This window comes from Choloepus didactylus, chromosome 2, assembly GCF_015220235.1.
Source record: "Choloepus didactylus isolate mChoDid1 chromosome 2, mChoDid1.pri, whole genome shotgun sequence".
In the NCBI taxonomy this organism is placed as follows: Eukaryota; Metazoa; Chordata; class Mammalia; order Pilosa; family Megalonychidae; genus Choloepus; species Choloepus didactylus.
The window spans coordinates 24,954,054-24,971,028 of NC_051308.1; the positions used below are offsets into that span (position 1 = coordinate 24,954,054).

General features: G+C 40.0%; 2 pseudogenes; one reads left to right on the forward strand and one right to left on the reverse strand.

Annotated features, from left to right (window-relative positions):
* The first annotated feature begins 4,140 nt into the window (after positions 1-4,140).
* On the forward strand, positions 4,141-4,461 carry LOC119511175 (annotated as a pseudogene).
* Positions 4,462-4,496: 35 nt separating this feature from the next.
* Positions 4,497-14,273, reverse strand: LOC119511180 (annotated as a pseudogene).
* Between the last annotated feature and the right edge of the window lie 2,702 nt (positions 14,274-16,975).

The following is a 16,975-nucleotide window of genomic DNA, read 5'->3' on the forward strand; positions in this document are numbered from 1 at the left end:
CAACTGTAGCTGATTAGTGTTGGACTGAATCATGTCCCCACAAAGACATGTTCACGTCCTAATCTCTGATCCTGTGGATGTGAGCACATTTGTGAATACATTTGTGAACAGGATCTTTGAAGATGGTGTTAGTTAAGGTGAGGTCAAACTGAATTAGTGTGAGGCTTAATCCTATATGTCTGAAGCCCTTATAAGCGGAGGACATTTGGAAGCAGGAGGAGACAGTGAGAGGGACAACCATATGACGGAGGCAGAGCTTGAGTTATGGATTGCCAGCAAGCCACCAACAGAATGCTACAGACATCAGAGGAAGCGTGGCTTACTGACTCCTTCATGTTAAACTTTTAACCTCCAAAACTCTGAGACAATAAATCGGTGTCATATAAGCCAACTACTCTGTGGCATTTTGTTACAGGAGCCCTGGCAAACCAAGACAATTAGGGAGGAGAGCGCATACTAGATTACTGTTAGTTAAGGAGTAAATGGAATGTTAGAAAGTGGGAGTGACATGTATACTTTGTTTTTTAAGAAGTTCAATAATAAAGCTAAGGTCAGTCAGACACAAAGTTGAAAAGGGAGCAGATCTAAAGAAGGCAGACTGAAGATTTAAAGAGAAACTTTGTAGCAGAAGACCAGTGCCCTGGAGGGAATTATATAAATAATCATAGGTGGGAAAAAATATTTCTTAAACAGTGGCAGTTTAAAAATGGCACATTATGGCTCTCAGCAAATGATTCTAGAGAAAAGAAATGGTGACCGTGAGGTGAAAGGTCAGGAAAACAACACTTAATAGCTTTTATTTTCTATAGTATGTCAACAGGCCGTTATTTATTATGAATGGGGAAGATAGATGGGGTTAAAAAACCTGGAGGAGAGAGGTAAAGGGTTGGAATACCTGTGAAAGGAAATGAAAAAAGAAGCCAACAGTTGCCTTTTGAAAGGATTGAGGTGTAACACAAAGGCCTGGATAAATTTGCAAGCAATGCATTAAAACTTATATGGTTACATTACTTCATCAGGCATAACCTGGGTTAAGTGGTAGCAATGAAAGAAAGCAGATAGTGGAATTAATCCAGTGTTTCGGGTGGACAAAACAATTTAAAATTGATGTTTGTTCCAGTAGTTGTCATTTTCACTCTTTTTATTGTTTAATTTAAATTTTGGTTTTAATTTGAAAATTGCTTTTTAGAAATTGGTGGAATGTATATGTATATTAGCCATCTATTCCTGTTTAGCAAATTCTGCGAAGTTTAGGGGTTTAAAACAATAAACGTGTTATCTCATAGTTTCTATGGGGCAGGAATCTGGTGCAGCTTAGCTGAGTGCCTCTGGCTCAGGCTCTCTCATGCGGTTGCAGTTAAGCTGTCAGTCACAGCTGTGGTCTCATCTAAAGTCTTCAATCAGGGAGAATCTGCCTCTAAGCTCTTTAATGTGGTTGTTGGCAGGATTAGGGCCTCCGCCCCTTGCTACTGTTGGCTGGAGACCTCTCTTAGTTCCTTGTTACATGGGCCTCTTCATAGGGCAGCTTACAGCAGGAAGAGTTCCCATAGATAGAGGACTGGCAGGCAAAGAGCAAAGGGAGAAAGGAGGCATTAAAGAAAGTATTTAGGTGCGGTTGGGGTTTAGGGGGTGTGCTGGTTTGGATGTATTATGTCCCTGCAAATGCCCTTATCTTTGATGCAGTCTTGTGTGGGCTGGAAACATATAGGTGTTGATTGGGTTGGAGACTTTTGATTGGATGTTTCTGTGGAGATGTGTTCGCTCAACTATGGGCAAGATCTTTCACTGGATAATTTCCATGGAGGTGTGGCCCGGCCCATTCAGGGTGGGCCTTGATTAGTTTACTGGAGCACTACATAAGCTCAGACAGAAGCAGTGAGCTTGCTACAGCCAAGAGGGACACTTTGAAGAATGCACGGAAGCGGAGAGAGTAGCTGCAGATGAGAGACAGTTTGAAGACGACTGTTGAAAGCAGACTTTTGCTCTGGAGAAGCTAAGACAGGAAAAACACCCCAAGAGCAACTAAGAGTGATGTTTTTGAGGAACTGCAGCCTAGAGAGGAACATCCTGGGAGAAAGCCATTTTGAAACCAGAATTCTGGAGCAGATGCCAGCCACGTGCCTTCTCAGCTAACAGAGGTTTTCCGGACACCATTGGCTACCTCCAGTGAAGGGACCCGACTGTTGATGCGTTACCTTGGACACTTCATGGCCTTAAGACTGTAACTGTGTAACCAAATACACCCCCTTTATAAAAGCTGATCCATTTCTGGTGTTTTGCAAAAAGGCTGTATTACCAAACTGGAACAGCGGTTATTGTGCCAGTTTGAATGTATTGTGTCCCCCAAATGCCATTATCTTTGTAGTCTTGTGTAGGGTAGATGTTTTGGTGCTGGTTAGATTTGCTTGGAACGTGCTCCACCCAGCTGTGGGTAATGATTCTGATGGGATGGTCCCATGGAGGTGTGGCCCCACCCATTCAGGGTGGGCCTTGATCAGTGGAGCTATATAAATGAGCTGACTCGGGGGGAGGAAACAGAGTGTAGCTGGGAGTGATGTTTTAAAAGAGGAGCAAGCTTGCTGGAGAGGAACGTCCTGGGAGAAAGCCGTTTTGAGGCCGGAGCTTTGGAGCAGATGCCAGCTGCCTTCCTAGCTGGCAGAGGTTTTCTGGACACCATTGGCCAACCTCCGGTGAAGCTACCCGATGGCTGAGGTGTTACCTTGGACGTTTTGTGACCTTAAGACTGTAACTGTGTAGCGAAATAAACCCCCGTTTTATAAAAGCCTATCCATCTCTGGTGTTTTGCATTCTGCAGCATTGGCGAACTAGAACAGGTATGTTAGTCAGGTTTCCCCGGAAAGTGGAGAAGAGGAATTGCCTCATGTGACCGTGGGAATTGGAAAGTCCAAATTCCATAGGGCAGGCCACAAGTTGGAAACTCTGATGAAGGTTTTGATGAATTTCCCAGATGAAGCAGGCTGGCTAAGGTAGAGAGAGAAATTCTTTTTTTTGACTGCCAAAATCATCAGTTTTCTCTTTGAGGCCTTCAACTGATTGGATGGGACTTCTTTCAATGCTGAAAACAATCTCCTGTGTTGATCCTAGGTGTAATCAGCCATAGATGCAATTAACGACTGATTATTTAAATCTACACAACACTCTCACAGTAACAGTCAGGCCAGTGCTTGCTTGACCAAACAACTGGATACCATAACTTGACCAATTTGACAGATGAAGTTAACTGTCACAGGGGGCACAGGGCCAGTGGTGGAGATGAAGCTGGAATGATGGGAAGTGGCCAGATAGTAAAGGGACTGTGTGTCCTGCTAAGGAGTTTATATTACATTTTACGTTAAGGGGAGACTCTAAAAAATTTTAAACAGAAAAGTTTAAAAACATGAAAAGATTAAAAACATGAAAAGATTTGGCAACAATTTTCAGTCTGGAATGGACAGCTTGAGTGGTAGATGGACCAGTTAGACAGTTACAGATACGGTCAATATAAGAATTAATTAGGGCCCAAATTAATCATGGAATGAAAAAGTAAAGAGGAACCATGCTACGGTTTATGTTCAAAGATCAAATCAACCAGACTTAGTAAAGCTTGGACACTGGTGATGAAGTCTAGGGAGAACATGATGCTGGGTGGGTGATGGGGCCGTTTTTCCATGTGGGAAAAGAAACAGCAACAGGTGAGGGGAAGGAAGGGCATCTAAATTCATAGTAGTAAGAACTCCGTAAATGTTTGTGGAATATGTGATGAATAAAGGTCAGAACATTTTTCTTTTAAAACATTCTTCTAGCAACATTCAAACCAATCATGCCAAAGTGGATTGAGAGAGGCTATGAAAGCTTCAAGCCATTATTTCTGAAGCACAAATCAAATCTTGGCATAGTAACTTCAGAAAGCCATTATACTTGCTGGGTCTTCATTTCTTAATCCAGAATACAATAGACAGGTTTTTGTGCTGTCCTTGTTTATGATTCTATTAACCTGTGATTTATTAAACAACTTTGATTTTCTAATTCTCATAATCACCTTGGCTGGCCTTTCCCTTAACATTTTATTTTCATTGTGCTACCACTTCTCTTAATATTCTATTGACAACCTTTTTCCCATATGTCTTAGTTCTCATTTAAATACCTATTTTGGCCCAGTTTGTCCAAAACTTCGCAGAGAAGGCCCCAGTGCTGCTCAACACTGCTGTGACTTACTCAAAGCCTCGATTGGCCACATTTTGGCATTACACCAAAGTTAAGCTGTTTCCTCCAACCCATGCTGAGATCCCTACAGCTATTCAGAGCTCGAAAAAAATAGTCAATAGTGCTCAGACTGGTAGTTTCAAACAGCTCACAGTTAAGGAAGCTCTGCTGAATGGTTTGGTGGCCACTGAAGGGTGGATGTGGTTTTAAATCGGTGAGATCAGAGGCAAGCGCGTCATCATTGGCTATGATGTTTGACGACAAATCTTTACCATCTGATTATATTTGGTTTATTATTTAAGTGTTTTTGGACCATGTGTGATCAGGCTGCTATCTGAAAAAATAAGATGTATGAAAAAAAATTTTTTTAGAGGTTTTCAGAGAGTTTCTAAGGAAGGTGAAATTAAGCAAAATATTTAATGCTGCTTTTCAAGTCTACCCTTCCCAAAGTTTGGGGCCAAAGGGTACATATGCAGATGTGTATAGGGTAAGTAAATAATCTGGAATTTTTCTAACTCAATAATTTTATATCTAATAACTTTATAACAACTTTTATAATAAAAAATTAAGGAATGAAAATATACTCAGTGAAATAGGAAGGACACATAAGGACAAAACTTGTATGATATCATTTGTAAGAGATGACTAGAAATAACAAAATTGCAGAGATAGAAAACAGATTAAAGGCTACCAGAGGAAAGGGTATGGGGGAGGTGATAAGCGATCAGGGAGAGTGCTGTTTTTGTTTAAAAAGCAAAACAAAACAAAAACAATAGTGCCTTCAACTCTATTTAAGTGTACCTCACTTCACACTGATGTGCCCCAGGCAGCACCTGGCTAATAGTAGATATTCAGTAGTGTTTATTGAATTAAATGGAAAAGTTGCATTTAAGTTGAAATTTTTGGAAAATAAAAGCATGTTTAAATGTACAGGGAGAATTTACCAAATGTCATATTCATTATATTATGTTTGGCAAAAGGGAAATTTAAAAAAAACTACAGAGCCAGCTCTATACAGTGAACATTTAGCAATTTTCATAGTACTCTAAAGGGGGTTACAACTATTAAAAGAACAGTTTAAATTCTGAAGCGTGGAGGTGCAAGTGCTGCATATCCAGTGGCACTCTCCTAGGTTAACTGTTGAAAAGACTCTGCAAAGCCACTGGGACCCTTAGGGAGTATCCCTAGCAATATATTCTCCTTTAATATATTGAAGATAAAAGTGTCTGTTAGAAAAAAGACAGAAACTTTTCTCCAGAGTGAGGCTACCATATTATACACATTCAAAATCTAGATGGAAACATTCATTTCCACACAAGGAAAAATGTTTCCCAGACATTTATTAAAGTGATATTTTTTTCCTGGTCTGTCATTGACAGAAAACTTCCAGTGTACAGAGCTTGTTAATGTGGCATGGACTAAGCACTTAATGGATTATATTTCAGTGGTAATGATGTAAGACCATTGATTGAGTCCAGAACTTGAGGATTAATTAGCAAAGATTCTGTTGTGTCTTAGAAATTGCATCAATAACAACCAAAGATCTATGTGGCAATGGTGTTTACTCAAGACAGACAGGGTCTAATTGAGGAACGATATGTTTTTCTTCTTTTCCTACTCACTGATGTGATACAAAGATCTTAGTGTGAACACTAAGGAGCAGAAATGCCCCTACAGCCCCACACAACAGCAGATCCTCATTCCCTCTTTTGTAACTGGTCAAGGGCTGGCAAGCTGGCAGACTGGGACATGAAGCTGCAGTAATACCATTGGGATCCACTGCCTTTGCGTGACCTTTTTTTTAAGTAACAGTTTTACTGAGATATAAATCACATTCCATACAATGTACCATTTAAGGTGTACAATTCACAGACTTGTGCCACCATCACTACAATCAATTTTAGAACATTTTCATCACCCCCAAAAGAAACCTGTACCTACTAGCAGTCACTCCCTGTTTCTCCTCAATCCAACCCCTTCCAGCCCCAGGCAACCACTAATCTACTTTATGACTCTGTGGATTTGCCTATTCTGGACATTTTGTATAAATGGACTCATATGATATTTAAGAATTTTTGTTCTGAAGGAAGGGATAGGAAAGAGTGGTGGTCTGCTTTTTTTTATTACTGTGAGTTTCTTGTCTTACTTGAATTCTTCTGTTCCTAAATACTCTCTTCTTATCTCCTATCCCAGCTGGCAATAGGAGGGAGGATGGTTCCTAGCTGATTCTCTGTGATGTTTCCCATCAGTGAAAACTGGCGTCTCATTGGTCAAAGTGCATGCTCCCTGCTGACATTGTGGGAGTGGGAGAGTGTACCAAACTCCTCCACTTGATGGGCTCCCCAGCAGACTAAATCACCTGCCAAAATAATCCAGAGTAGAAGTGTAAATCTAAGCTGAAAGTCTGTGAGAAAGAGTTGAGAGCCAAACACCAGAGAAGTTAGTTCAAACATCAAATAAAAGTAGACAGACAGGATTGGAGTCACAGCGGAATAACAGTGGGTAAAAAAACAAGCAATTAGTGTCAATAATGTTAGTCAAAGCCCTCTGATACTCTGAATGAAGAACCTATGGGCTCTAAGGGGAAATGGTGTAGAACTACTGAAATTTTGATGCCTTTGTGTTTTTGTAGGATGGGCAGACAGTGTTGGTTTTCTTTACAGTAGACATCTCCCCCTAAAATGCTGACTAGGTATAGTTCAGAAAATGTCAGGTATTATATCCCCATTCTCCCCTACAGGTAGGGCCTAAGCATGAGATCCAATCACTGCCAATGTGACCTGACTGGAAGATTGTTGGGGACTTCTTCAGATAGATTTCCTCCCTAATAAAAAAAAAAATTCATAAAACAACAACAACAACATTTGTTTGGGGAAGACATTGTTGGGTTTTTGTGTGATGCCTGGAAGTGAGACCATGACTGTGAGGGACAAGACAAAGGATGGCAGAATGGGATTACAGAATGCCCTGTGTCCTTGATGTCAATGTCGTGCCTCTGATTTGCCAACCTTAGGATACCTTCTCTAAACTTTTTGGTATGTGAGTTTAAGCTATTTTCAATTGAGTATTTGATACTATTTTATAGTGTCTTAAAATGTTATATTGGAACAAACATACTACTTTCAGAGGACCATTGGTTATGAATCTTTTCAATTATGCAGTGTACTTCTGGTGTGATGGCAATTCCTTTGATTTCCGGTCTAAACAATCTTCTGAGCAAGTGCCATACTTGGTCAATATTCCAAAGACTTCTTCAGAACTGGTGGCATTACTTGTATGTTTACTTGGCAATGACTGCTTCCTCAGAAAAGGTGGAAACATGGAAACACCAAGGTATAGTGGCAAAGATGTCACGGAGCGTATCAACTCCCTCCAGTTGGTAGGGGGAGGTTGAGTGCAGGGAGGGAAGTTGATTTTCTTTGTGATATGTGTCTCAAATTCCAGGTTTCCATCTGTACCAGTAGTGCTTTGGGTTCAGTTACAGCTGGGTCCACTGACTGGAGCCTTGTCTATACAAATTTTGCTTTCCTATAATCCACGTCTATAAAGTTTTAAAGGCAGGTCTTGGCTGGTAACCACAACATATCATTTTGATTAAGGTTGTGGGTTCAGCAAAGGATTAAAGTAAGACTCCAAGTCTCCCTGGAAAGGGGGTGTGTACACTCCCTTCATGCAAGTATCTCCACCTTCAAGCCAGAGTTTGTTCTCCACAAGTCTCTTTGGAGGATTCTAGCTAAATGCAAAGTACCTCAGCCTATGCCCAGAACATGTTGTCAATGGTCTTGACACAACTCTGCCTCTGCAGACACCTGAGACAATGCAAATTCTATGCTTTTAGTCTCCCACACAACAGATAGGCAATGTGGATTTATTTTAAAAAATTATAGTTGTGATGTGGTTTGCTGGATTTCATGTGAATATTATGTCGTGGAGAACAGGAACAAAGCTTGGATCTTAAAGCGTCTGAAAACATCAGCCAAGCAGCTCCATCGAGTTATTTAATAAGTTGGACAAAACACTGTACACCAGATATTAGGAATCCGCATTTCTTCTCTTTGTGCCATACTTCACAGGGTGAGGGATTGAGCATCATGAAAAATTTATCCATGTTGCCAAGCATGTATGGTAGCATTCCTGTAACAAGCAGTTCAGAGGAAAATGTCCTAATCCCCTTTCTCAGAAGGTCAAGCTGGCTTAGTCAAGTTGTTGGCCTAGCAGTTGGTGCTTGTGTTGATCTTGGAGGCATGGGGTAGGTGGTGGTGGCGGCAATGTGTATCTTATCAGAGATAAACAGGAGCAGAGGAAGGTAGAGGAGAAAGCTAGATCCAAAGGTCAAAGCTACAAATAACACAGCAAGTATGGGGGGTGGGGGGTAGGTTGGGGTGGCGTGAGTAGATAAGTAGCCAAATTACCATAAGGCAATTCACCATATGCTATAATAGAAGTCCTTAGAAGAGGAAATGATGAAATGTATTTGGAGAGGATGGGAGTGGTGATGATTTGAGAAGGCTCTGCATAGGAAATACAATTGGAGCTGATAGGAAATTAAGTAGGAAGTTGTCCTGGGGTGTAAGGATAGGAAAGGCTGTTAAGGCAGAGGTAAATTAGTAGTTCACATAAAATCATGAATATCAGCCTCTATTCATTGTATTTAGGGCACCATGAGTATTTCAGACAGAGAGTAGCATATTTTATATTCAAGAAAACTTTCATATTTTGGAATTAAAACAGGATCATGGTGGTGGGGAGTGGATAAAGATATGATGGAAAGATAAGCTGAGGATCCATTATAAAAGGCTGTGAATGGCATGCCCAGGAAAATGGTTGGGAAACTAATGAAGGTTTCTACTCTGGTGACATAAGTCGATACCTGTGCATCGAGGTTCTCTAACTCATGTGCCTACAGAGGCCACACACTGAAGGTAAAGGGAAGAAGCTCCTGAAGGAGATAGTGCTGAACAATGCCCACCTAAAGGGGGCAGTGTCACCCAGTTCCAGGGGAATTTTACCATTCAAGAATATAGGCCAATGTTTTCAGATCTTTAAACATTTAAAAAGAATCCAGAAATACAGCCACATGAAATTCCTAACTATTAAATGTTGGCAACTAATTTAAAACCAACGTTTTCAACAATCTAGTGGACAAAGCATTTCAACAACCTGGATTTCTCTGAATCTGAAGGGTTCCAGATCATCACTCTTCACTAATCAATGCTGCAAAGTAGAAAAATTGGTGTGTGTGTGTGTGTGTGTGTGTGTGTGTGTGTGTGTGTGGTCCCTTTTTCATAGTTTCATCACATTGAATTTTTAAACCAGATTTGAAAACCCCACATATTTAAAGCATCAATTAATGGCAATACTGCTCAGGGGACAGGTTTCACATAACGACTCTGAGGTTAGAACTCTAGCCCTAGAACTGTAATGATTTATTTAGTGAGCTTGAAAAAGGCCATTAACCACGAGTCAGCCTGAGCACCTCCATCTATAACATAGAGATAGCAACTGCTAGCTACCATAAGAAGATATAAATGAAATGATAATAAAACACTTAGTTCCCTCCCAAATAATTGCTTCAATAATTCACAGTAACCTCTGTCACTAATTTTAAAGTTTGTCTCATTTGAACAGTTCCCATGAATTTTACCAAAATTATCAGCACACTACAATGCCTGAAAATGACAATTAGGCATTTTCAGCTGAATGCAAGCTTTATAGCATCATTAAAAATAGGTACTTTAAAAACTGCAACATACATTTCCCAGTAAGAGTACTTTCCAGTTGTTGCCAATCATTTTTTTTCAATCCCTTAGGCTCTGAAGCCTAAAGCAAAGTAGAAAAATGAAAACAGTCAATATTTTAAGCCTCATTTCTCATAAGCAAATAATTTGGGGGAAACAGCTAATATGTACTTCTTTGTCCATTCAGGTGGGCTGCATTTGAAGTTTTGAATATGAAATAACTGCATATGCCCATGGAGTTGAGGCTGTGAAGATCCTCATTTAAGCTCTTCCTTATTAGGTGGACACATACAGTTAACTATAATGGGCTCTTTTTCATTGCAATGGTAAATATATTTGTTATTCCATGTGGTATTTTATGAATCTAGAGAAGTACAAATTAAGTATAATTTTAGCAGTTTCAGTTCAGTTAACAAATTCTATATATTCCAAAATGACTGCATGGTATATGGTACTGTAATTTCTCTATTTGCCAGTAAAAAAAAGAAATCTTTCTCTTTTGATATTGTTTCCTTTTGGTCTTTAGAAACTCTTTCAATCTTATCCAATCTATAAATGGCATTAGAAATAAATTCTTGCATTTCTCACTTGCAAACTTTATGATTTTTCTTCTGTATTTTAAATTAGCTTAAAGCTCTTCTTGAACACCTACAGCTATTTTCTCTAAAGAATATAAAGAATTCACCTTACAAAATCAATGTGCACACTCCATTTTTGTGAGTTTTCATTGTAACTATTGTGACATATTTACCAATGCATCCCCACTTTCACCTCTCCCCTGTTCTCTTCAGCCACAGATCACATCTCCAATAATTTCCCCCTTGGTTTGCTATATTCCTAATTGCTTCCTTTTCTCAGCATTCCTCTGCTTCATATAGATTTGACTCAATTGGCATCTGTCTACATTTCTGACCCTTCAGCCTCCCACACTCGGCTTGCTCCGTATTCTGCCCAAGCCTGTCTTCTGACGGCACGCTTTGTCTCCCTCACCCACTTCCAAACTCCATTCCTTCTTTCTCTTTGACCTTTATGCTCAGAACCACCTCCCACAAACATTCACAAACCTCCTTACTGTGCTCCTTCAAATCACTTCCCGCAAACGGCTTTCTAGCCTGTAGAGTGTCTCTGCTTTTGTGCCTGAATGTCACACCCTTAGCTGTTCCTGGCCCATTTATATCAATTCACTTTCCTTCTCTGAAAGATTTTATTTAGTCTTAACTTTTTCTGGGTAGTTTCTTTACAGGAGTCGTCAGGGAAATTGCAGCAGTATATGTTAAATAAACATGTGTAACATTTGTTTTTAAGTATATAAAGCAAAAACTTGGGCAGGATTGGTACTATTGCCTGGTAGACACTTGGACCAGTGAAAGCAGAACCAAAATTGTTTCTCACACACATGCAAACTTACATTTTTGTTATAATATTTTAATAACCACTACTAACAGGAATTTTGAATTAATTAATGAAATTGCCAGGTTCACAGTCTAAAGGCTTTTTGGAAATGTCTTTATTATAGACATAAGAATACCTGATTCTTAGAATCCTTGGGTAGTTTCACTCTATACAGTATATAAGGCTTGAATTGAATGAAATAGTATGTCTTTAAATCTCTTTGAAAGCAAACACTAGTATTAAATATTTTTCAACTAGAGCAATTACTAAGCTAGCTTTTGGAGGAAACAGTTATCATCTACTTGTTAAAATAAGTACTCACGCTGTTTTAAAAAACCTGAAACTCTGTACCTGTCTACATTCATTGAGAACAGATATGAACTAAATCCAATAATAATAATAACTAATAGAAATTCTAAGCACAGCATTTGTTGCAAACTAAGGTTATAGGCAGGCTGCCAAGCCTCTCCAGAATGATAGCTCCCATTGACACGAAATAAGTAGTTCACTCTGCCTTGCCCAAGGGCTCAAAGGTTCATTTGCCCTGAACTGTAAAAAATACTGAAGAGAGAATGTGGAGGTTCAAGGTCTTCATTTGGTCTTCTCCAATCATTCCATCTATCCTTATCTCCACTCTCTCTAAACTTCTATTGTTCTTATACTCTGTGCCACTTATTTTCACACTTAATCATATAGTCATTTCTTCCCATGTGCATTTGTCTTCCTGTCACATTCTTATGTGGAATTGCTAAAAGCAGGGACCATAGAGCATATTATCTTCTCTTGTCACTCCAGCATTAGCACAATGCGAATGGGAGATGCATTTATTCATTCAATGCACAATTGTTGCGTATCTACTAGTTGCCTGGCACTGCACAAGTTCTTAAAGACAATGGTGAACAAGACATGGTTCTGTCCTCAGAGAACTTAAATCTAGTGAGAGAGACAGACAAGTACCAAACGATGTGATTAATGCCATAATTAAAGCCAAAACTAGGGGTCATGAAAGTGCATTTGAGCTGGCCATAAGAAGTCCAGAATGAGTTCTTGGATGAAATGACATTTAACCTGAAATCTGGAGGTCAGTAGAACTTAGCACAGTAAACAAGGGGGGATGAGAGAATTTTCCAGACAGATTAACGTGCATCCCCAGAGGTGAGAAAGAGCATAATACATTTAAGGAACAATAAATAGTTCTGTATATTTGGAGCCTAGTGGTGGAGGGGGTTGGAAGTGAGGGAATGATGTATTGTACAATCTATAAATGAGGTTCTGTTGTGGTTTGAATCATGTCCCCCACAAAGATATGCTCAATTCCTAACCCTCAGTCCTGGGGATGTGAACTCATTTGTAAATAGGATCTTTAAAGATCTTTTTAAGATGAGGCTAAATGGATTCAGGGTGAGCCTTAATCTAGCATGATTGGAGTCTTTATAAACTGAGGAAATCTGGATTCATTCAGGAGTAGGGCACAGAAGAAAAGAGACCATCAAGTGACAGATGTAGAGATTGAATTATGGATTATGGGCAAGCTACCACCAGAACGTTACAGACTTCAAAGAAAGCACAGTCCTGCCAAGAGCTTCATTTTCACATTTAGCCACTGAAATTGTGACAATAAATTGCTGTCATTTAAGTCAGTCTGTGGTCTTTGTTATAGCAGCCCTGGCAAACTAAGACCAGATCTAAAGATGAGCAGAGTCTAAGAGACCCAAGAAGTTTAGTCTGACATGCTGAGGATAACAGAGAGTAGTTGAAGGTTCTAAGCAGGTGTGTGGCATGACAGTCAGTGACTGGGCTTTGGAAAGCTCTTTCTGACTGCACTGCAGAGAAATGGCTGGGAGGACCACTTTGGTGGCTGAGACAGTGATCCAGATGAGAGGCATGAGGGCCTGAACTAGGGTAATGGCATAGTGGCTGTACTCCATTGTTACTTAGCATGTAGAAAAAGTGGGAAAGACTGGGTGGATGATTGTATGTGTGGAGGATGTGAGAGGAGAGGGGTCTGCAGAGCAATCATGTTTCCTGTTTAGTCAATTGAATGAAGGCACATAATTCTAGAGCAATAGTTCTCAAAGTGCAGATTAGCAGTAGAAGCATCACCTACTATCTGGTGATAAATGCAAATTCTCTGAATACCACTGAATCAGAAACTCTGAAGGTAGGACCCAGCAATCTGTGTTATAACAAGCCCTCCAGGTGATTATGGTGCACACGCAAGTTTGAGAGCTGCTATTCCAGCACACTGGTCTTCAAAATATTTTGTTCAGTATCTCAAACAACTTTTGACAAAAATATATACCCTTCACCCATTTTAAATTTGAAATCTAAGAGTTTCCTTTATAAGTATAAAGAGTTGCAGAGGTTATAATTTCCAGGATATTAAAAAGCAATGACTCTTTTGAACCAAAATACTCTAGCAATTTGGTTCCCACCATCGCACTTTAAAAAAAAAAAAAAAGTGAAGCTCTTATTTTTGAGAGGGTAGCCTGGGCTACTTGTGGGGGACGAAGCAGCAGGAGTGCCTGGATGCCAGGCCACAAGCCGGCGGTGCTTCAAGGGCCTATAAGTGATGGAGAACTTGCCCAGGTAGTGACCGGTCATGTTGCGCTTGATTGCAACCTGTTTGGAAGTCTCCATGGTGGACGCCCACCATGCTGCCCCACCACGTCAGGCAGGATGATCATGTCGAGCTGGTGCTTCTTTACCACCTCCGGCCTCTGCACGGTCAGTGCCTCCTTCTTGGCTGTGCACTAGAGCTCCTTTGGCTGCAGGCCACGGTTCAGCCTTCGCACCACCCCCGCCCCCCTTGGGCTTCCGCACCCCCAGGCGCTGAGTAGCTGCATCAGCTGCTGGTAGGACGCGCCAGCCCCTGGTGGAGGTCCCCGCCGCGGTAGGTGATCTGTGGCACCGCCGCTTCTTTTGCTCCGTTTCCACCATCTTGTCGGTTCTTTGAAAGGCAAGAAGCTCTTTTTTTTCTTTTTATCTGAAATTTTATAACATACTTACATTCTTTGAATATTTATGTCCTTTTCATTTCCCCAACAGAATTTTTTCCTATATTTTATTAATCTATCATACTTATCTGCAACAAAAATGTGACTGCAGTATTCTCGATTATCACATTATTTTAGTACATAATTGATAAAAACAACATAACTTTTTAAAATTTTGATAATATTTAACATAAAAAGTAAAACATTCTTGAAATCTATTTCCTAATGAGATAAATAGGGCTTTAAAATAATTTGTTCATGTATCTGTGAACGAATATTACTTATTAAAATTAGACAAGTTGCGGCATCAAGTCTATGCATACTTTTATTTTTAGAAATGTGTTTTAAAAAACGAAACCAAACACCCTGTTCATATAATAAGTAGCAGGGATGAAAGGAGTTTTATTACAATTCCATTTAATTCTCCTTTGAGAGTATATGCCAAAATATCAGAGTTACCAATCACCAAAAATGTTTCATGATCTAAATTCCGTGCCTCCTCTCCATTTTCCCCGCCTTGCAATTCGGTTGAAAGCAATGAAGTAGAAATGACCTGACTTGCAATAGGATTTGCTAAGCAGTTTTTGGAGATAGTAGGATTTTTCATGAGAGACTGAATATATTAATGGACAATACCTAGACCATATATGACAACAGAACTCTGACCCACAAACTCCCTAGCAGTCCACCCAGAATGGTCAGGACTTGGTTATTGTCTACCAGCTTCCTTATTTTTTTGCCCCACCCCCACCCCTGCCAACTCAGAACCAACCAGAGAAAGCCAAATATGCCTTTCCAACCCAATCACATAGGATGTCTTGCTTCTAGTTAGCCTGCCTCCACCTTCCTTGTGTCAACAATGTCTAATCAGAGCAAACTTGAGGTCTTACCTTTTTTTATTCGCCAAGAAGCTTTCCCACTCCCTCACTTATCTTTGAGTCTCTGCCAAATGCAAGAGATGGTGACTAACTCCCTTGCTATAGCAAGCTCTGAATAGATAGGGTCTGTCCTCACTTGGATGGTCTTTGTTTATTTCCACGCTTCTTTTCTCAACAACACCAACAATCAGCACTCTTTAGAATTTTCCCTTATTTGGCTTGCCAGAGGTTTTTATACTCCAGGACAAAGCTACATATTAAGATTTAGGTTGGGTGTAAACTATGCTTTGTTTTGTAAAAAGAGAAAAAGATAATTGACAAGATGGAGGTGGGAAAGTAAAGGAGCATATCTTGATCTTGAAGCCTGTTTTCTGACAAATTGATTTTAGAAGAATGAGCATGGAAGTTAAAGTTCAGGAAAAGGATCCCTAAGATTCATCTTGCTTAGGAGCCTCTTGAAAAGAGTTCAGGAATGCCCAGGGGTGTGCCTGCCATGTTTGAAAACCAGTAGTCTAAAACAAAGGTGAATGGCTTTCCTTAAACAAGAGGAGGGACACTTCTTCCTTTGTGAAGAAAAGAATGGGTGTTCATACAAGTAAATGTGTAGGTTTGATGACAATCTTTGTCCCCTCTGCCTGTATGCTTTTCCTTACAACTCTACTACTTACCTTCTCATAGTAGGCTCTTTTTTTTTCCTGTTCTTCACATCTCATCTTAAATGTCATCTCTTCAGAGAAGCTTCCCTGACTACCCCCTCTTAAGTAGCTGTATAGTCTATTATCATGTATTCTCAACATGGTGGTTTTCACTGTCTGATATTTTCCTTCTCTTCCTACCTCCCACTCTTCTTCCTTCCTTCCCTATTTCTTATTTTTCTTTTGATCTGTGTCCCCCTGGAATGTCAACTCTATTAGGCAGGAACTATTTTATCTACAAAATCCAGGACAGTGATGTAGCCCATAGTTTGAAACTCAATTTATATTTGATGAATAAATAAGTGGGGGAAAGAAAAAGAATGCCATTAAGTTGAGAATCTTCCTGTCTGGAGGCTTATAATTTCTTTGTGAAGAAGGAGGCCAATTTGTCTGTTGACATAAAGGTAGAGATGGTGAGTGGGAAAATTGAGGAGAGTGGAGTTTGAGGAGGAAGGGAGTAGAAGAGAGAAATGACATAGGGAACACCAGTGAATTGTTACGCAGCATTTAGGTCTGGTATGCTAAAGATATAAACAATTAATAATTGCAGGAATAAATGTCATTCTGCTGCTGCCTCTTTGGAATGGATTTCTGAGAAATTAAACTAAGATTAGCCACAGAATATCAGCGGTAGACTGAATAACGGCCCCCTAAAGATGTCTACTCCTAGTTCCCTGAACCTGTGAATGTTACTTTACATGGCCAAAGACAGATGTGATTAAGTTTAAAGATCTTGACATGGGGAGAGTGTCCTGGATTATCCACGTGGGCCCAATGTAATCACAAGGGCTTTTATAAGGGAAAGAAGGAGAGTCAGAGAAGGAGATATGACCATGGAAGTAAAGGTCAGAGTAGCTCATGGAAGGGCCTAAGAGCCAAGGGATGCTGGTGGCTTCTAGAACCTGAAAATGCAAGGAAACAGATTATCTCCTAGTGCCTACAGAAGGAACTCAGCCCTGTGGATATATTATTGACTTCAGGAGTTCTGACCTCCAGAAATATAAGATAATAAGTTTGTGCTATTTTAAATCACTAAACTTGTGGTAATTTGGTACAGTAGCAATAGGAAAAGA